This window comes from Malaclemys terrapin, chromosome 1, assembly GCF_027887155.1.
Source record: "Malaclemys terrapin pileata isolate rMalTer1 chromosome 1, rMalTer1.hap1, whole genome shotgun sequence".
NCBI classification, from domain to species: domain Eukaryota; kingdom Metazoa; phylum Chordata; order Testudines; family Emydidae; genus Malaclemys; species Malaclemys terrapin.
Window position 1 is genome coordinate 5,854,918 of NC_071505.1, and position 6,107 is coordinate 5,861,024.

Sequence of the window (6,107 nt, forward strand, 5' to 3'; positions counted from 1 at the left end):
GCCTCCCATCGCCGCTCCTGTGACAGGAGTGAGGCGCGGGCGCGTGGCCATAACGGCCGGGGGCCGCGGCACGGTAGGGTTGCCAACCCTCCAGGATTGGCCTGGAGTGAGCCTCCCGGGATCGGCCTCAATCTCCCGGTGACTATGGAAAGCGGGCCGGGAGATTTCAATGGGATAGTTCAAAAAAATGACCTTGTGGCATGTTTGGGAAAAAATCTCCCCAAATAGGTTCGGACGGTGATACGTCAGCATGGCAGTGGTGCCTGGCTCTAGCAGTACGGCGCCACACGGAGACACGTCAGCGAGGCATTGACGCATTGGCGCGTGACTGTAACACAACTGTGCCACACGGTGACACGTCAGTGTGACTGAAGCATTGGCACCTGGCCGTAACGGTACAGCACCACACGGTGACCCATCAGCGTGACAAGAGGTGCATTGGCACCTGGCCGTAACGGTACAGCACCACACGGTGACCCATCAGCGTGACAAGAGGTGCATTGGCACCTGACCGTAACGGTACAGCGCCACATGGTGACATGTCAGCATGACAAGAGGTGCATTGGCACCTGACCGTAATGGTACAGCGCCACATGGTGACACGTCAGCGTGAGAGAGGCGCATTGGCACCTGGCCGTAATGGTACAGCGCCACATGGTGACATGTCAGCGTGACTGATGTATTGGCACCTGGCTGTAACAGTACAGCGTCACATGGTGATACATCAGCGTCACAGTGGCACATTGGCACCTGACTATAATGATACAGCACCACATGGTGACATGTCAGCATAACGGTGGTGCATTGGCGCCTGGCTGTAACGGTTCAGTGCCACATGGTGACATGTTAGTGATACATTGGCACCTGGCTGTAATGTTCCGGCACCACATGGTGACACATCCATGTGACATTAGTGAAGCACTGGCATAAGAACATAAGAGTGACCATGCTGGGTCATTTAGCAATGGTCTATCTAGCCCAGCATCCTGTCTTCCATCAGTGGCCAATGCCAGGTGCTTCAGAGGGAATGAAGAGAACAGGGCAGTTATTGAGTGATCCATCCAGTCCCAGCTTCTGGCAGTCAGAAGGTTAGGGACACCCAAAGCATGGGGTTGCATCCCTGATCATCTTGGCTTACAGCTATTGATGGACCCATCCTCCCTGAACTTCTCATTCTTTTTTGAATCCAGTTATACTTTTGGCCTTCACAACATCCTGGGGCAAGAAGTTTCACAGGTTGACTGCACTGTATGAAGAAGTACTTCCGTCTGTTTGTTTTAAACCTGCTGCCTATTAATTTCCTTGGGTGATCCCCTCATTCTTGTGTTATGTGAAGTGGTAAATAACACTTCCCTATTCACTTTCTCCACCCCGTTTATGGTTTTATAGACCTCTATCGCAGCCCCCCACAGTTGTCTCTTTTCTAAGTTAAACGGTCCCAGTCCTTTTAATGTTTCCTTGCATGTAAGCTATTCCATGTCCCTAATCATTTTTGTTGCCCTTCTTCGTAGTTTTCTCAGTTCTGTTCTCATATATCTTTTTTGAGATGAGGTGACCAGAACTGCACATTCAAGGTATGTGTGTACCATGTATTTATATGGTGGCATTATATTTTTTGTTTTATTATCTGTCCCTTTCCTAATGGTTCCTAACATTCTATTAACTTTTTTGACTGCTGCTGCACATGGAGTGGATATTTTTCCGAGAACTATCCATGAAGACTCCAAGATCTCTTTCTTGAGTAGTAACAGCTAATTTAGACCGCATCATTTGATATGTATAATTGGGATTATGTTTTCCAACATGCATTATTTTGCATTTATCAACATTGAATTTCATCTGCCATTTTGTCACCGAGTCACCCAGTTTTGTGAGATCCCTTTGTAACCCTTTGCAATTAGCTTTGGACTTAATGATCTTGAGTAGTTTTATATTGTCTTTACATTTTGCCACCTCACAGTGTTACTGGAAAATTTGGATCTAATTATATTAAGCCAGTGATGTTACCTAAAAATAAAGCTTTTGATTTTAAACCTTAATATAATTTTTCCAACCTGGTAACCAAGGTTGTGGTCCACCCTAAAGGAATTTCCAGGATATTACCACGGTGCTTCTCTCTATTATACAGAGGGCTCCCCAGAGTAAGCTAGTCTTGCTGATCCTTGAACGGACAAGGATACAGCCCTCCGATCAAGAATAGGCACACAAGCAGTAATTTCTTCAAAAACAAAAATAATATTTATTTAGAAAAATAATTGCAATGTTAGATAAATCAGGAAAACATAGAAATAAGTATAATAAAAGTTACAATTAAAAGAATGAAGTGGCACGGCAATAAAGACACAGACTTTATAACATATGACAATATAACCATTCACTTAATGTATTAATATAACCTATAACAGGGGTAGGCAACCTTTCAGAAGTGGTGTGCCAAGTTCACTGTAATTTAAGGTTTCGCGTGCCGGTAATACATTTTAACGGTTTTAGAAGGTCTCTCTCTATAAATCTATATTATATAAATAAACTATTGTTGTATTTAAAGTAAATAAGGATTTTAAAATATTTAAGAAGCTTCATTTAAAATACAATTAAAATGCAGATCTTATCAGTTTAGTGTGATCCTTGTCCTCGCTTTTCCTTGCTGAGTTTTCCAATGTGGGCTACAGCAGGGGGTGACTGAAGAGCGCTGGGTCGAGGTCAGGAGCAGAGCCCTGGGCTGGCTGCCGGTACCCCAGGCTGGCAGCGGGCTGAGCGGGGCCGGCGGCCAGAACCCCAGACCGGCAGCAGGAGGAGCCCCTCAGCCCACTGCCGGCTCTGCTCAGTCCGCTGCTGGTCTGGGGTTCTAGCAGGGGTGAAAGTAACTTAAATTTCTTACAGGTACTGTCATATTGGAACCCCCTCGGGGGGAGGAGCTCAGGGGCTGGGGATGTGTGGATGTGCGGGGGGAGCACTCAGGGCAGGGGTTTAGGGTGCGGGGGGCTCAGAGCAGGAGGTGGGGATGTGGATGATGCAGGAGTCAAGGCTGGGTGGCATGAGGGGCTCAGGGCAGGGGGTTGGGGTTTGTGTGTAGGGGGGAAGTCCTGGGGGGGCGAGGGCTTGGGGCTGTCCTGGGACAGTCCCGGTTGCAGCCGGGTTACCTGGATGATGGATGGGTCCCTGCCCCATGCTGTTCCTGCCAAGGGAGCTGTGGGCCAGCTGTGTGGGGGCACTGCATCTGCAGGCAAATGGGGGGTGGCGGCAGAAGACCCCCTGGCCTGCCGCTCCCTTCCCCCCGAGGGGCCGCAGCTGTGCATGCTGCAGGCCCGGCACGTTCCTGTAGGGCCCTGGTATCCAGCCCCAGTGGCGAGAGAGGGGCAGCAGGACAGGCTGGGACGCAGACACCTCCACCGCGCCTCCCGCCGGCCCATTTCACTTGCCTGCCTGCCTGCTGCTTAGTCCGGTGCACGGGGCTGCCAGCGCCAGCCTGCCGGAGAGTTCTGGCAGCCAGCAGGATCCAGCCGCAGCAGAGCGCCCCAGCATCGGCCGGCTCCGAGCATGCACGCTCCGCCTTACTTTCACTTCTAGGTTCCAGCTGCCGGCCCCTTGCCAGCTGGCAAGGGGCCAGCAGCCAGAACCCCCAGAGCAGCAGCGGGCTGAGTGGGGCCAGCGGCCGGGACCCCAGAGCAGCAGCGGGCTGAGCGGCTGGAGTTCCGTCCGCCAGCTCCTGCCAGCCGGGGTTCCAGCCGCTGGCCCCGCTCAACCCACTGCCGGCCCAGGGTTCCATCCATCCAGGCCAGTAGCGGGCTGAGCGGGACCGGCTGCCGGGACCCTGGGCTGGCAGCAGGCTGAGCAGGGCCGAGGCCCAGCTCAGCCCGCTGCCAGTCTGGGGTTCCTGCCAGCTGGGGTCTCAGCTGCCGGCTCCGCTCAGCCCGCTACCAGCCTGGGGTTCCCTTCACCCAGGCCGGCAGCGGGCTGAGCGGGGCTGGCGGCCGGGACCTCGGCGTGCCATTAAAAATCTGCTCATGTGTCACCATTGGCACGCGTGCCGTAGGTTGCCGACCCCTGACCTATAACATTTCATCAATTCAGCATATTATACTTAACTATTTACACTAACATACAATAAGTGCTGATCTAGGGAGGGGAAGATCTTATACACACCACAGGTATCCAGTTTTATTTACAGGCGAAACTCATACATTCTTGGATCGTAAATAAGATTAGACTTACAGAAACACCACAATTCCCTCTGGATCATCTCAAGGTCCTTCTGCTCTGTCAGAGAGTGATGACTACTGGTGGCTTCTCTAGTTTCTAGGCTGAGATACCTCTCTCGCTGCTGCAGTGTCTCAACTGCTGAGGAAGAGCTAATTCCCGAGACAACCAGCAGGAGGCGCCGTGCCGGTGAGTCGTCATCCGCTACAGGTAGCTAAAATATGCTGTGAGTTGCGGAATCGCCCAGATATTAGCTCCCCAGAGACAACAACAAGGGAGGTAATCCACACCTGGGCAGGTGTCAAACCAGCATCAACAGCCATTGTCCAGCAAGGGAGTTACAATTCAATGACTCACTTGTGCAAGACCACAACAGGGGAATTGCCCAACCCCAGATGTGCTTGGACTTATGTTCTCCAAGCACATGGAATGAGGATATAAAATGAGGCAGAGGCTGCATAGTTTATCCTTTCTCCTCTCCCTCCTACACTGAAGGCAATGAGGAGAATACTGGAGCTGAGGAGACTGGTTCCCAGGCTACCAGGGAGAGCCTGCATATGAAAGACTGTAACCATCCTGCAGTATCCAGCGGGGTGAGAAAAACTGCTTAGTCCAGATATTGCCTAGTTTAATAAGGTTGAGAATTTAGACTGTGTGCTTATCTTTTATTTTCCTTTGGTAATTACTCTGACTTTTGCCTATCACTTATAATCACTTAAAATCCATCTTCTGTAATCAATAAACTTAGTCTAGTGTTTATCCTGACCAGTGGGTTTGACTGAAGTGCTTGGTAAATCTGCTCAGGTTACAAAGATGGTGCATTTCCACTTTCCATTGAGGAAATGGTGAATCAATTAATAAACTTGAATTGCTCAAGAAAGGGTCTTGAGGAATTGCAAGATAATATATGCTGGTGGTACAAGGCTGGGAGCTGGGGGGATTTGGCTGGTGCCTTTCTCTGCGTGATTTGTGAGTGGCTCTGGGAGCATTCATACAATCTGGCCAGGTATGGGGCTGCATCTGTGGTTGTACTGAGTGGTAACAGCATCTGGAGGGGTTCGCTGCTTGTCACCAGTAAGTTATTGACCGAGACAACCCAGATTAGTGAGTTAAGGGGGCACAGTCCCAGGTTGCACCCTGGCAATCCTGTCACAACAACATTTAGAGGTGAGAAGACTGGGTGAGAGTGGAAGACTGGGACATTAAGGGGAGCAGCAACAGAGAGAAGAACAGTGTAGGGGGGACCCAGAACTGCAGCTGACCATCAAACACATATTTAGCAGTAGCAGCTGTGCCAGCCACCCAAAGACAGGAGCAGTGGGTGCCCACAACAGGCACATAGTAAGAAGAGACTGTTGCCCTGGGGAAGGGAGGAAAGAGAAGAAGGGAGTGGAGGATGGAGCTATAGAGCCAGCCCATCGGGGTGGTGATCAAAGGGTTTCAGATGTTCTGGAAGCCCTTCAATCTTTGATCCGTTTCCCAAACATTGGAACAAAAGCAACAGAAACATAAAAATGAAAACAGAATTATTGTGCGACATTAGGGGCCCAATCCTAGGAGGCACTGATTTTCCTGAGCTCCCATGAACTTGAAATGGAGTTGAAGGCACCCAGCACCTCACAGGAACAGATCTAAAAACCTAAACACATAAAGTTTGGAGCAAATGCAACTTCACAACATAATACAATAGGTCTTCTTTGTGCTTAGATTACACATCCATGTTACTATGGTTTCAAGAATGATGTCATCAGCATGTTCTGACCACTTCTTGTGACAGCTCTTGAGACAAATAAATGTCAACAATAGGTTACCAAGGTACCACATGATGCATTAGAATCCACCCTGACCTCTTTCATCCAATTTCCTAAGAGAGAAACGACATTGTGTTGTGTCTTAATCAACTAAACTCA